Below are 16658 nucleotides of genomic sequence, written 5' to 3'. Positions count from 1 at the left end.
TAGTTGACCATAACAGTTTTGAACCTTTCAGAGATTTCCTTGTTCCCCCTTGTAGCCTTTACCGCCTGAGGAGAGAAGCATATTGCTCCAGAATATCTATACAGAAGGAAAACCTTCCACATTTAGGTATTTGAAATAAACCCATATTAATAAGGCTGGGAATTCTTTTTTTTAAAGGTTTTATTTTCTTATTCACGAAAGACACACAGAGAGAGGCAGAGACATAGACAGAGGGAGAAGCAGGCTCTTCACAGGGAGCCTTATGTGGGACTCAGTCCCTAGACCTGGGATCACACCCTGAGCCAAAGGCAGATGCTCAACTGCTCAACCACTGAGCCACCCAGGCATTCCGGTTGGAAAATCTTTGTAGAAACAACAGTGACAACAAAACCACTTGGGATTTCCACATGATTCAAATCTTTGGAACAAATGATGATCTCACTGATTTCTGCCTAAGAGTTAGTGTTGCTGGTCAAAACACAACCTACAAGGAGTGTGTGCTGTTTAAGGTGCTAATCTTAAGAGAAATCTTTCTACAAAATTATTAGGGCACAGCTTCTTTTCTAGCTTTCCACCATGTCTAGAGAGTCAATGTCACTCTTCTTTGTCCTGGGCTATGAAAGAATTAGTGTGAGGGCTCTCTGACATAAGTAGACTAACATACATTCATACTCAGTGTTTCTCCTGGGATGCCTTCACTTAAATTGCAAATGTATTTGCCCTGGAAGTTTATGCCATTTGTCTTACTCCTTTTGTACACCCTCTTTAAAGCTGGTTCCTTGGACCCTGCTAAGTTGTACTTATTTCATTCGGTGGTGATGAAAGGACAATGCACTGATCCTTTTAAGTGTATGGCAGACAAATGCAACTTGTTTCTCCATTTCAATGTCATATAACATTATAGAGTTCTAGAACATTGACACATCACATTTCTGACGAACCCATGGTCTTCACAGTTAAAAAGGAGATATACCATTAGAGAGATTCTCCGCAGGCACTTGCCCATATAGAGGAGGTGTTCTCAGAGTGTGGTTCTCTGTACCAGCAGGATCAGCATTAATTGGGAACTTGTTAGAAATAACCAGTCTCCACTCAGACCTCCTGCTAATGCAGAGTTTCTAATGAAACTCTGGGCTCAGGACCCAGCAATCTTGTTTTAATAAGCTCATCAGAGGATTTTGAAGTAGGCTGTAATGTTGTAGTTGAGAACCAGTGATACAGTACATTGCTATCCAAAGGATAAGACTCGTCAGGATATTAAGCCTCTGTGAGGCCTGATGCAATTATAAGCTATAACTGACATTCACACTATCCTTGGTTACCTTCTTGATTTCTTCTTAGAGTCAGAATCTGTTGATGATAAAATTGAGTTGCTTTATAACTGAAACAAATTTAAATAAACAACTCAAAATGAGAAAATTGTCTGGTAGGGGGAGTATTTTTAGAGAAATTTCTTAACAGGAGTCTGGGAAAGAGGTACCACAGAAAGTCCTCAAGAATCTCCAAATTTTGCCACTGGCAGAAACTGCAAGAGACCATCATATCTGCCTTTGAGAGCAGAAGGCAGCTAAGTGACATGTTATTTGTTACCTACCCAAACATCTGAAGATTCAAAAAAACCAGAATTAAGTTAGCAAACAATTAAATGCTCCATAATAAATATCATTGAATTGTGCTAAATTTTTTACTATGTAAAAAGTCAGTGCTATTGCCTAGAGGATTAAAAATAAAGATCTCTTGGGAGAAGCTATGTAGCTAAAGAGTTTTGACATATAGCTCCATATAAACAGTAAAATCAAAGTACATGGAAAAACACAAAAGGTAGCTATAATTTTTGCCTGGATTGGGGAAGGAGTGGCTTGGGGAGGGGTATAAAAAATGAGAGAATATTTGAGCTAGGCTCTGATCTACCTATCAATCTATCTATCCATCTACCAACTATCTCTATCATCTATTATCTATCTATCTATCTATCTATATATATATATTTTAAAGATTTTATTTATTTATTCATGAGAGACATACACAGAGGCAGAGACATAGGCAGAGGGAGAAGCAGGCTCCATCCAGGGAGCCCCGATGTAGGACTCGATCCCAGGACTCTGGGATCATGCCCTGAGCCAAAGGCAGTCCCTCAACTGCTGAGCCACCCAGGCGTCCCTCTATATTTATATTTTTAAATATATTTAATATTTTTATTTTCCAATACATTTTATTTTTAGAGCAATTTTAGGACACAGAAGGTCCAGGGATTTCCCATATACACCCTGCCCCCAAACATGTATATAGCCTTCCCCATATCAACATCTCCCAACTAGAATGGTACACTTGTTATAATCAATGAACCTAACCTGACACATCGTATCCTCTAGGGTCCCTACTTTAAGTGAGGGTTCAGTCTCAGAGTTATTCTACAGGTTTGGATAAACTTGTAATGATATAGATTCGCCACTATAGTATCATACAGAGTAGTTTCACTGCCCTAAAAATCCTCTGTATGCCTCTTATTCATCCATTCCTCCCCCCAGTCCTGGTAACCAGTGAGCTTCCTACCATCTCCATAATTTTACCTTTTCCAGAATATCATATTGTCAGAATCATGTGGTATGTAGTGTTTTCAGATTCATGTCTTTCACTTATGAAGTTTACATAGTTTTATAGCTCATTCTTTTTAGCACTGGATAATATTTCGCTGTCTGGATATACCACTTTTTATTTATCCATTCACATACCGAAGGATATCTGTGATTGCTTCCAAGTTTTGATGATGAATAAAGCTGCTATAAATATCCACATGCAGGTTTTTGTGGGGACGTAAGTTTTGAACACCTTCGGGTAAATACCATAGAGCATGAATGCAAGATAGGATAATAAGATCAACAAGCTGTCTTCCAAGGTGGCTGTGCTATTCTGATTCCTGCCAGCAATGGATCAGAGTTTCTGTTCCTCCACATCCTCACCAGCATTTGGTGTCAGTGTTTTGGATTTTGGCCATTCTAATAGGTGTGTAATGATATCTCACTGTAGTTTTAATTGGCATTTCCCTGATGGCATGGGATATGGAGCATCTCTTCATAGGCTTAGTTACCATCTATACAGATCTTATTCCTTGGTGAGGTATCTCTTAAGGTCTTTGGCCCATTTTTTAAATCAGTTGCTTGTTTAGTTAATATTGAGTTTTGATAATTCTTTGCATATTTTTTGTGTATTTTTTTAATTGGAATTCGATTTGCCAACATATAGTATAACACCCAGTGTTCATCCCGTCAGAATTCTTTGCATATTGTGGATAACAATTTTTTTTGTGGATAGCAATTCTTTATCAGATGCGTCTTTTACAAATATTTTCTCCTGGTTTGTGGCTTGTCTTTTCATTCTCTTAACAGTGCCTTTCACAAGGCAAAAACTTTTAATTTTAATGAAGTACATATATCAATCTTTCTTTCATGACTGTGGCTTTAGTGTTGTCTCAAAAAGCTCACCAACAAACCCAAGTTCATCTATAATTCTCCCAAATTATATTCTGGGAGTTTTAAAATTCTGAGTTTTACATTAATGTCAGTTTGAGCAAATTTTTGTTGAGTGTATAAGGTCTATGCCCAGGTTCTTTTCCTCCTCCTCCTCCTCCTCCTCCTCCTCCTCCTTCTTCTCCTCCTTCTATTCCTTCTTCTTTGCATGTGGATGTACAGTTGTTCTAGCACTATTTGTGGAATTTTATTTTATTAAAAATTTTTATTAATTTGAGAGAGAGAGCATGAGTTGGGGGTGCAGAGGGAGAAGAAGTAGACTCCCTTCTGAGCAGGGAGCCCCTGGGGGGGCTCAATTCCAGGACCTGGAGACCAAGATGTGAGCCAAAGGCAGACACTTAACCGACTGAACCACTCAGGCTCCCTCTCTGTAGAATTTCAGACTTTCCAGCTGGAGTATGGACAATACTTTGGTGAGGCCTAATTCTCATCTCATCCCAACTATCTCTAGTGACTGAAATATACCAATATCTTGTTGAGAGTGGCTGAGCTAACCCAGCTATTTCACATATGAGGAAGCTGAGAGAATCACTGTTCTGTTCAAGGAGACTCTCTGCTTGTTAATGATAAAATCAGATCAAGTCAAGAGCTCAAATAGCCTTACTCCAAACTGAGGTGCTGCTGGATATACTCAAAGGCAAGTTAGAAACAAGGGTTTGGGGCTAGAAGGAGAGTTAAAGAGTAGAAATAAAGATTAGAGGGTCGTTTATAAATGTTATTGTTGGAGCTGAAGCCATGATTAAAAGGCAAAGCCTTGATTAGCAAGAACTGCTCCAAAAAACTAGAATCCATATTTATTTATTTATTTAATTTATTTATGATAGTCACACACAGAGAGAGAGAGAGAGGCAGAGACATAGGCAGAGGGAGAAGCAGGCTCCATGCACCGGGAGCCCGACGTGGGACTCGATCCCCGGTCTCCAGGATTGCGCCCCGGGCCAAAGGCAGGCGCTAAACTGCTGCGCCACCCAGGGATCCCAGAATTCATAATATTTAAAACATATCCCATGTTCTACTTTATGGAACAGTGAGATGAATTATAAGCTTTTGATGTGTTTTTTTTTTTTAACCCAACTTTCTGTGGGAAATATTTAGAACAGAACTAATCTTAACTCTGTCTATAATATGGTAAGACAAGATCTTATTCATTCATTTTCCCAACAAGTACCTATTGAGCTCCTACTGTTTACCAACTGCTGGGCTATAACAGTAAAGAAAATAATTAGGGAGTTTATTTTCTATAGAGGAAGGAAGAAAAAAAATGAAATGAATATGTGTCAGATGGTGATAAGAGTTTGGGGAAAATGACAGTAGTGGGTAGGAAGGGTGCAATTTTATGTAGAATGGTGGAGAAGGCCTCATTGATAAGCTGGCCTTGGAGCAGAGGTTCACAAGAAGTGAGGAAGCGGACCATTTGAATATCTAGAGGAAGATCATACAGACTGAGGGAACAGCCATTTCAAAGGCCCTGAGGGAACATCCTTGGCAGCTGTAGATACAAGAGGCTCCCTGAGGATGGAACAGAGGGATAGAGGGAGAATGTGAGTCATGAGGACAGAGGCCACCGAGGCTCAGATCAGCAGGGGCCTTCCAGCCTTCATATAGATTTAGGTTTCTGAGTGAGCCGAATAACCATGGGAGGACTTTGCACAGAGCTGGGACATTATCTGCCATATGTCTTAAAATGATCACATTGGTGGTTGTGTTGGGAAAAGACTCTAGGAGGCCGTCACAATAACCCAGTTAAGATGATCACAGCAGGGATTAGCTGTTCGCTGTGGAAGTGATGACAAGTGATTGGAGTTCAGATGCATTTTGAGGGTGAACTGATGGATTGGATATAAGAGGTGAAAGAAGAAAAAGACATGAGGATGACTGCAAGGTTTTTGTCTTGAGAAGAGAAAGATGGAGTGCCATTTACTGAGGTACAGAAATCAGCCAGTAGTTTTATTCTTACACTATTACTTCACAAAACTTCCAATTAAGAAGTGTATTTTGTTTTTCACTGCTCATGATGTCATTATATATCTTTAATAGGCATCTGTAGCCAATCCCATGGATGTGAACTCTGGGGATCGCTCCTGATAAAGCCTCCCATCCTGCTACTGGAGAGGCTAGTGTGTCCATGCTTGCTTGTAATAACGAAGGGTGATGGGATATTAGCTTTATTTTTTTATTTTTTTTTAATAAATTTTTTAAAATTTATTTATGATAGTCACAGAGAGAGAGAGAGAGAGGCAGAGACACAGGTGGAGGGAGCAGCAGGCTCCATGCACCGGGAGCCTGATGTGGGATTCGATCCTGGGTCTCCAGGATCACGCCCTGGGCCAAAGGCAGGCGCCAAACCACTGCACCACCCAGGGATCCCGGATATTAGCTTTAGTGTCTCAGTGACTCTTGATAAAGGAGGTAGGAAGGAATGGAGGGAGGGAAGCAAGGAAGGAAGGAGGAAGGAGGGAAAGTTATTAACCATTTCATCCCATCCCATCTTTTAAAAGACCATCCTGTCTACTTATGATCCTCTTGAGGGAGGTAAAGACTTTTCAGTGGGAAAATCAATGTTACAAGGTGGTATTATATTACTGTTATGACATATCAAAATGTGTGGGGCACTGCCATCCATACCATAGTTTCAGAATGCACTAAGTTCATATTTACAACCCTTGAAGTACAATGTATCAGACTTAAATGATGATGTCCTTCACTCTTAGGCGATTGATAGGCTACAGGGACAATGAAAGTGAGTTGTACCATTCTGAGTTGGTGTCTTTAATGATAAAGACATCGAGTGTATTTGCAAAGTCTGTCGATAGCAAATCTACTATGTGGCAAAACTCATTATAAAATTACATTCCTGATTTTTTATAAATATTTCCCTTTATAAGTGTCAATGGGCAGTCTTTTACTATAATACAAACACTCGTTCCTCTGGCTCCAAGCTGGCATTTCAGCATTGGATTCAAATTTTAGATCAAAATATGATATCTTCCAAATAAAACTGGCAAAGAATATGGTAATCTAAATTTAGTAAGATCAACGGAACTGCTTTTGTTTTTTCTCATGTGTCAGTACTTTTAATATTGTATACATCAAATTATAGTAAAAAGATGACTATAACCAACATGCAGCCCCTCTATTTTCATGAACAGCACAACAGATTACAGTAAACCGAGTTTATATTCCACCATCAAGTGTGGTTCTCCCATTAGTTCACTTTGTGATGGGTCATTAAGAATATCTTCAAATCCAATAGTCTCATCATTACCCCTTAAAATATCCAATGAAAGGTTTGAGCTTGGAAGAAATGGAAGACACTGAACTTGCTGCACTGCCTTGAATTCCATTTGTAATTTTAGTGGAGCGAACAGACCCTGGATGTTTCTTAGTGTAGAAAAATTCATTTTATCTTGGTTGAGCTGGAAATTTTTTTCTGATAATTCAAGAGGATGACTGGGCAAAAAAAGTTCATTTTTCACACAAGGGAGACCTTTTCAAAGAAGATCATGCTGTTCAAAAGGTCCACTTGCTGAAAGTTCAGTAACTGGAATACTGTCCTTCAGCTGAGATCCAAGTCCTCTGGCATTCATCTTCACTTGCTCTGTGAACAGCCGTTCGGCTCTATTACTGTCAGCCGGTCCCGCCCCGGAACTGCTTTTTATACAATATTCTGGATATTTCAAATCAACAGAGCTTATACAAGTAAAGTAGAAATCAAACATGATTTTTTTTTCTTTTGGTACACAGTTTGTGTTAGTACCATGAAAACTCATGAAATCTTCCTTGACTTATGGCAGTGGTTCCCAATTTTGCCCCCTAGGAAATACGTGGTAATGTCTGGAAACATTTTTGGTTGTCATAACTTGGGGGTTAGGATGTGCTACTGGCATGTAGGGGGCAGAGGTAAGGGATACTGTTAAAGATCATAGAATGTGTAGGGCAGGCCCCACGAGAGTGATCTGGCCCACAATGTCAATAGTGTTGAGGTTAACAATCCCTGATGTATGCCATTGCTCACAATTCATTTTATAGTTTATATCACAATCTCATTCCTTGAACTGAGCTTCATCGTTCAACTGTTCAAGTCAATATTTGAGTGCAAAGGTAGATTGGCACTATGATGTATTTCTAGGATGGGACAAAATACATCACTTTAGGGTTACATGATTATTGGTTAGTCATTACTTGAGGTGAAGTATCATATGATTCTTTTTTTTTTTATGATTCTTTATTAGAAACTGGCAAGTGTGCCAGATTAAGGCTTTTCATGAGAGTACCATCAAGCTTAGTGAATTTTTGGAAGGTAATAGCCACCTTTGTTTTATGTCTAAGAACTTGATCTATGCTTTGTTTAGTCATTCCATTTCTATGGCTGTTTATTCAGATGAGGGGCAATTATAGCTGGTAACTCTAGATGCTACAACTTTAAAAAAAATCACTTTAGTAAGGAAGCATTTCATACTTTTTAGATTTTTGTTTTAGAGTAATTTTATTTTTTAATTTTATATTTTTATGATTTGAGAGAGAGACTGCGAGAGCACAAGCAGGGGGAAGCACAGAGGGAGAGGGAGAAGCAGACTCCCTGCTAAGCAGGGAGCCTGACATAGGGCTGCATCCCAGGACCCTGAGATCATGACCTGAGCCAAAGGCAGATGTTTAACTCAACCACCCAGGCTCCCTGCTGTAACTAATGCTGGCAACAACAAGTTTTTTGGTGAGGCTAGAATCCAATGTGATTGCTGTCCCTAGAAAAAGAGAGACATCAGGGGTACAGGCACTCAGGAGAGACACCATGTGAGAGCACTGGGAGAAGGCAGCTGTCTGCAAGCCAAAGGGAAGCCTCAGAAGAAACCACACCTACCAACGTCTTGATCTTTCAAATTCCAGTCTCTAGAACTGTGAGAAATAAAATTCTCGTGTCAGTCTGTGGCATTTTGTCATGGCAGCCACAGCAGACTAACACAGGTGTGTGCCTAGGAGCAGAACTGCTGGGTCAGATGGGAACTCTGTGTTTCACAATTTGCAGAGCTGCTGGACTATTCATATGCAAGTCTTTGTATGGATATATGTTTTCTTTTTTTAGTAAATACATAGGAGTGGCATAGCTGGTAAGTGGATGTTCAACTTTGTAAAGAAATGAACCATTTCCCAAAGTGGCTGTAGCATTTTTCATTCCCACCAGCAATATAGGAAGGCTCCAGTTTTCCCCATCTTTGCCCACACTTGTCATTGTCTATTTTTTTATTATAGCCATCCTAGTGGGTGTGAAATGCTATATCTGTGTGTGTGTGTGTTTTAAATAGACTTTATTGTTCTGAGCCATTTTAGGTTCACAGCAAAATTGAGCAAAAAGTACAGGATTCCCATATTGCTCCTACCTGCTCCCAATCCTATCATATCCCACACCAGAGTGGTAAATTTGTTACATTGGATGAACATATATTGTTAACTATTGTTACAATCAACAAACCTATATTGTCATACTATCATCACTCCAAGTCCATAGTTTATATTAACATTCATCCTTTTTTTTTTTTTTTTTTTTTTGAGTCACAAGACTTATCATTTACAAATCCCGGAAATAGGAATGGGTGTACAATGAGCTGGGGGAAGGGCAGTCATCCATGCCAGGTCATGAATAAGCAGGTGATAGAGAACAGGGGAGAAGCACCTGCACTACTTATAAGGTAGTTGGGGAAGAGGTCACTAACTTTTCATGGGCTTGACTCTATTTTAAAATCTTTAATATTTTAATTTATTTGAGTATGTTTGACACATCATGTTACATTAGTTTCAGGTGTACGACTTAGTGATTTGACGAATTTGTACATTATGCTATGTTTATGGGTGTAGCTACCATCTCTCCCAGTACATCAATGCATCACTGTTACAGGATCGACTGTATTCCCTATGTTGCGCCTCTTATTCCTATAACTCATTTATTCTGTAACTGGAAGCCTGTATTTTTCACTCTTCTTCACTGATGTTGCCCAACCTCCATATTCCTTTCCCTCTGGCAACTATCTGTTTTCTGCATTTATAGGTCTTATCCTGCTTTTTATTAATTTATTAAAAAATTTTTTTTGAAGATTCCACTTATGAGTGGAATCATGTTGATGTAGGCTGGCTGGGTCTGAGGGCCCAAAGGGGATCCTGCAGGACCAGCCAAGGGGGTCCTTGGCTTCATGCAGGATGGAAATCAAACATGAGCTGAAAGGCAGTAAGAGCAGAGTTTAGTGGAGAGAGAGAGAGATTATAGATACAGACAGGGCATCTGGAAGACTCAGAAAGAAATGGAAAATGGGTCTTGTCTTTGCTTGGGGACTGGGGTTTTTATTGAGGACGGTGGTCTGGTGTACATGTCTTTTAGTAATCCAAGAACAAAGATGAGAGTTTAGGTGTCCTCCACAAGTCACTTATGCTCTGGAGTCAGGGGTCTTGGTGAGTCAGTGGTCTTGGAAAACCTTCATCATGACCCTGCCTAGTCACTCCTATTGTACTGAAAGACCAAAGAAATCATTAAGTCCTTGACCTTTAGAAGGAGGACATACTCCATCTGTTGTATAAGGTATGTGTGAGGCCAGAGTGTAGGTCCTAATGAGCTTGGAAGCAGGAGAAGGAGCGAATAAAGAAGTTTTTCATGGGGTCCCTTTAGTTGCTGGGTCAATGTATTTGTCTTTCTCAGTCTGACTTATTTCACTTCGGGTTCATTCTTGGTGTTGCACAGTCTATGGGTTTTGACATACATATAGTGATGTAGCCATCACTGCAATGTCGGAAGTTTCACGGCCCTAAAATCCGTCAGTGCTCTTCCTGTGCATTCCTCTCTTCCCATCCTCCAATCCCTCACTATGGTTTTGATTGCATTTTATTTGCGTTTCCCTAATACTGTTAATTATCTTTCCATGTGCTTATTGGCCACTTAGATAGTTTTGTTTGGAGGGAAGGGAGATATGGGTGCACAGCAGTTTAGCGCCTGCCTTTTACCCAGGGCGCGATCCTGGAGACCCAGGATCGAGTCCCACGTCGGGCTCCCGGTGCATGGAGCCTGCTTCTCCCTCTGCCTGTGTCTCTGCCTCTCTCTCTCACTGTGTGCCTATCATAAATAAATAAAAATTATAAAAAAAAAAACTTTCAGTTATAAGGTGAGTAAGTTCCGAGATTCTAAAGTTCAGCATGAGGACTGTAGTTAGCAGTACAGGACTGTACACTTGTAACTTGCTGACAATAGATCTTAAGCTTTCTTACCACACACTGAAAAAGATTTTTAACTATGTGGGGTGATGGCGTGTTAATTACCTTGGTCCTAGTAATCATTTCACAATGTGTATGTATATCAAATCATCACACTGTACACTTTAAATAGATATACAATTTGTCAGTTATTCTTCTTGCTAAAGTTGGGAAAAAAACCTTCAGAGTTAAGATGCTACTATTTGTACTACCTGATAATCGTTTTTGAGGCCATTTAGTGGCACTATATTGTGGCAATACAAAATACATAGGATATTTTTGAAGTAATTTCATAGGACTTTAGGATTTCTTATGCTTTCAATGTCTTCATTTTGAAATAAAAATATGTCTATAAAACACACACACAGATACACAAAATCTTTGCTCATTTTTAAATTGGGCTGTCTTTTTATTATTGGATATCAGTGCTTTTTAAGGTTGAATTTGCTTCCAATTGGAGAGGAAAAAAAACCCCATGATTTTGTCTAGTGTAGGGGCCAAGGGCAGGCTGCCCCAGAATGGGCCATTTTGGCATGAAGATTATTGAGTTAAAAACAGTCAGACCCCAGCAGATTTTGGAAAAGCTCTTTACTCCCTGCTTCCCCCCTGCCCCGACCCCCTGTCTAAAATAATTTAGATAGAGGACCTGCTCCAGGAAGAGGGCTATCACCATAGTTAACTACATTATCTTATGAACTGGGTAAGGCCTATTTGGTCAAAGTCCTTTGTGCCCCATTATTTCTCAGTGGCTCAGCAAACATTTACTCTTTTTCAACTTCCTGTGAATTGCATTCCATCCCTCTGACGTCCCAGGCTCCATCCCTTTCTCTTAGTTCAGAATGACATATAGACCTCATTTTGCTTGTCATGGAATTTCCATGTCTGTGTGGATTCCCCATATGTTCGAGATTAAATTTGACTTTCTCCTGTTAATTTGTCTCATGTCAATTTCTTAGCCCATCTATAAAGACCTTGAAGGGAACAGGAAATTCTTGCTTCCTGACACTAGTGTGAGAGAAACATGGTTAATATTTTATGCTGGCCTCCTCAACAGATCCACTGACAATGCAGTTGTCTTGTGATTTCAGGGCAGAGCTACCACATTTTTTGACAGCTGGATTCATGGAAGTCCAAAAAAACCTAAACAGCTCAATGCAATATTAAATAAGTCTTAGAGATAAAAGTTAGTGTAACAGTTACTGATATCAGAATCAAAGAATAAAAATCAAACAGTACGTACTATCAAATGTGGAACACACAGGAATAGTACAGTAGGAGAAATGTGAAATGATTTCTCAGTGTTTATAATTAGCCAGGTCTCTTTAGTGGACTGGATTTTTGCAAATGGTTCAGTAGCCCTCACAACTCTGCTTTGATGTGAGCCATGTTTATCAGTTATTCCAATGAATTAAATTCAACAACTATTTACTGCATACCCAATGGAAGGCAACACCTTTTCTACTGAATTCATTTAATTCTTGATTAAATTTTAAAAAATAGTTGCATTTCCTGCTTATGAGCTTTTTAGAAAGGGAAAATAGCAGTGCCCCTCTTTTTGGTATTTATTATTCACTTGGGTAAAGAGATTCTGGAACTTAACGCCATGCGTTTTGGGAAAAAGAAAACAAAACCTAGAATGGGAAATACCATCATTAACTAAAGGACTTAAAAGAACCTTAGAGTTCATTTGTAGTTTGATAAAACTCCGTCTTTTCTTAAACTTTCAGAAATGATTTCACTATCTCTTCAAGAACCCATTTTATGTTCTAAACTTTCTTTCTTATGGATAATCAAAATCATATTGGATGCTATACATCCCTCCTCTGCATTTAGTAGGGAAGATGACTAGCTTTTACCCTCCAACATCTTGATACAAAAATGAAATTCTTCACCCTTCCTTGCCTGATGTGTGAGGACCCCCCATCTCCACTTACATAGGTGACATATGACTGCCATATATGTGGATGGGAATAAGGGTGTTACTATTCATCTGTGTATTAAATAAGAGGAAGCTAAATTTCTCTTTTTACAAATAATCCTCCCAACTCAATAGAAGTTCCAATATCTTCTTTCCACACCTTAATGATCTCCTTGCCTGCCTGGTCCTGCAATGTGCACATGCCACACTGGAAGCCATAATGGACACTAGTAATACTAATTTAAAAACCTTTTTTTCCCACTGCAATCTTCCTTCTATATACAAACATTTAGGTTATGTCTAGACACTTTTGGGTGTATTTTCTAAGAAATATGATAATGCTATTTAAAAGTGGTAACCAAGGGTGGTCTATGTGTTCAGGGTTCGATCAGAGAAACAAAACTGGCAGGAGAGATATAGTAAAGTATTATAGGGCATTGGCTTGTGATTGTGGATGTTGGTTTGGCAAGTCCAAAGTCTATAGAGCAGGTGGGGACTCTCAGGCATGAGTGGAAGCTGCTGTCCACAGAATTTCTTCTGGGAAGTTTCACTTCTGCTCCTAATGCCCTTTTACTGACTGAATCAAAGCCATCCAGGTCATCTAGAATAATGCTCTCCTTTTAAGTTGGCTGAATATGGACTTTAACCAAACTTATAAAACACTTTCACAGCAACACAAAGATTACTATTTGATTGATACCGGAAACTGTGGCCAACAGAGGTGACTTATACAACTCACCATTCACAGGTGAGAATTATCTCTGTGGTCACAGAGCAGTCACAGAATGATTATCACTATTCCATTTTATATTTATATGGCAACAGCATTTGGTTCAAAGTCAGCGTTATATGCAACTCAACCATTTTTTTTTTTTAAACAGTGCATGATGCAAAATTAAACGGAACCCTTGTTATATACAAGATCCACCAAACTTGCATATACTGTTGCCGCTGTGCGGGTAGATTTTTTAACATAAACTTTTGTCTGTGATCAATAAACATGTACATATAGCAAATTTATGCCTGGCTAGAAAATTTTTGCCATTCCCTACCTTGTTCTTAACGAATAAGTAAGTATGTAATTGAAGATACTTTAAAAATAGGCTATTGCAGTTGTTCCCAAATTTTTTGGTCTCAGGACTTTCATATGTATCAAAATTACTGAGGGCTTTAATGGCTTTTATTTATATGGGTCATGTCATTAGTTTGGGCTGCTATAGTACTCTCTCCATTGAGCTGCAGCTATTTGCAATTTTGGGGGGGGTGCCCTCTGAAGCTCATCTGAGGGGTGCCCTGCTCACTCCCCAAGCCCACTGACTCCGTTAGGACTGTTCAGGTAGGGGATCTGGTAAGTACCCTTTTATGTAATGGTGGATAAACTACTTTTCTGATAGAGACAAACAGTCTCAAAACTGAGGAAGAACAGAACAGATTAGAAGAAAGGAAGAAAGAAGAGAATTAAAAAGTGGTTTAATCAGTAAAGATCTTTATCTTAATGCTTGAAAGACCAAAACCATTTAAGAAGGAAACTTGCCAATCCTTTGCTGTATGCATAAAGACTATGAGTAAAAATAATCATCCCTTTAAAAGAACTTATTGCATAAATCAGATGTCTGCTTATCTGAGTTGTCCTTAGCAACTTAATAAGAGGACAGAAGTGCTATGTATTTATTTGTACTGTATCATGCTGGTAAGCAGTCATGTGGGAAGCAAGGTAGAATGGTCACCCTCAGAATAAAAGAAGTAACCAGGTAATCAATTATAGAATTAAAAAGTGAGAAGCCCAGAAGAAGTTTTAAGTAAATACAACATCCCATAATGATGCTTAATAGTTTAATAACTAATCACTGATAAATACTGATATAATAAAGCAAGATCAGGCACTAAGTTCTCTTCTTAAGCATAGGTTTGCATTTACCAAAGACATCTTCTCGTGTCTGCCAAAGGAAAATATTTTCAACACAATCAATAGGCAATAATGCTCTCCTCTTAGTGGAAATTTTTATGAAGAGTCTGAAAAAGGCGCATCTGGGTGACTCAGTGGTTGAGCGTCTGCCTTTGGCTCAGGTCATGATCCCAGGGTCCTGGGATTGAGTCCTGCATCAGGCTCCCCAGAGGGAGCCTGCTTCTCCCTCTGCCTATGTCTCTGCCTCTCTCTGCTTCTCTCGTGAATAAATAAATATTTTAAAAAAAGGAGTCTGAAAAAATAACTGGATGTAGCTCTCATGTGATTATAGGAAGCTGGGAAACAGAAGGGGACATAACATGCCTTTGCAGTTCTGAGTACAGAATTAGGGATGTGGTAAATATAAACTAAATGGTCATGAAAGAAAATAAACACAGGTAATCTCCATAGATATACTCTAAACAAGTCACTAACAAAGTGAGGAGACACTAGATTTCTAAGGAAATTTGGGAACAAATATTTGCTCCATAAGGCACTTGTGCTGGTATACAAATCGCAGATCTCACACAAACAGTATCAGTCCTTGGACAAAACTGTTCCCTGATCAGGCTCTATCAGAAGTGTGGAACATAAATAAGAACCAGTTTCCAGGAGACAAATATAACAAAGGGCTTTGGAGGAAGACTTTTAAGAAAAGACTGAAGGGATGGGTTATTTGATAGGAAGAAAGAAAGTTACTGAACAATTTAATAACAGACACCTATACAAATGATCATCATACAGATAGAGGAGGCTAAATTTTATTTCTGGTTTGTAAGAAGTTGCATACATAAGTTGCAGTACAAAGGATTCAGTTTCCATATAATGAAGGTCAGTTTCAACAAGCACAATCAGTCTTAAGTCACTGATACTAAATAATGGAAAAGAATATGAGGGATGGTATGGGACCTTCAAAGACAAGGTATGTGTGTCCCGGAAAGGCTGGCTGAAGGTAAGGGAAGACAGGTTCTCGTGCTATTTTCTGTCTGTGACATTGCGCTTTCTAGAATTCAGATGCAACACCGCATACCTGTCCTGAGACCTGGAATGCTCCTTGGGTTGTCAATTACCCTGCAGGCTCCTCCTCTAAAGGAAGGCTTGGGAGTGGTTCCTATTTAACCTTAACAAGATAGCATTCTTGTGGGTTTCACAATATAACAGAGATACATGGAGATTCTCATACATTTTATAAAATATAGTTAATTGGTCCCGCTTTGAAGAAATATTATTAAAGATTAGATTTCCCTTATCAGAGTAGACAGGCTCAAAATACATTGCTTGCACTGTACTGTTTTAATGATATTTCATTTTTATATTGGCATGCCAGTTAAAGATCATGAAATGACGTTATTGGGGGGATTTTGTTTAAATTCTAGAAAAACTGAAAGATACCTTTTTTAAAGTAAGCTCCATGTCCAACATAGGGCTTGAACTCATGACCCTAAGATTAAGAGTCACATGTTCTACCCACTGAGCCAGCCAGGTGCCCCCCCCCCCCAAAGATACTTTTATTTAACTAAGCCTGATCTCATTTTAGCATAGGTGATTTTTGCATTTCAAAAGGTTATTCTGTAGTTTAATAAAGAATTCAAGCACACTAAAATTTCAATTTACTAAATCTAGTAAATGAGAGCAGGAGAAGATTTAAAAGACGATTTGTTTTTTTGTCCACTTGAAAGGGCATTTTAAGTTGATGGCTAATCTTGTATGGCTCAATTCCATTCCTGAATATTTATCGAATTATGAGTTTGTAATTATTCATAAAGCATTTGTGGTCACATCTTGAATTACCATGTCGATAGTTTTTAGTTTGTTATTAAGAGGACATGAAAAGGATGAATCCCTAAAAAGCCAAACACATGGATCGTTCTGCCACAATAAAGACCACGAGAAAAGCTGAAGCTGCAATAAACAGTAAAGTTATCTGGTTTGTAGCAAAGAAATATGGAATTAGGCACATGTATTTTACACTGTATACAACTCATCTTTTCAGTCCTAATAAGCTGACTCAGATTCATGTAACAGAGAATACTTCCCC

General features: G+C 38.9%; 1 pseudogene; it reads right to left on the bottom strand.

Annotated features, from left to right (window-relative positions):
- Positions 1 to 6620: 6620 nt before the first annotated feature.
- On the bottom strand, positions 6621 to 7395 carry LOC112919436 (proteasome maturation protein pseudogene; annotated as a pseudogene).
- Positions 7396 to 16658: the final 9263 nt, after the last annotated feature.

The sequence above is a fragment of the Vulpes vulpes genome, chromosome 1, assembly GCF_048418805.1.
Source record: "Vulpes vulpes isolate BD-2025 chromosome 1, VulVul3, whole genome shotgun sequence".
Classification (NCBI taxonomy): Eukaryota; Metazoa; Chordata; class Mammalia; order Carnivora; family Canidae; genus Vulpes; species Vulpes vulpes.
This window is presented reverse-complemented; position numbering and strand designations above follow the sequence as displayed.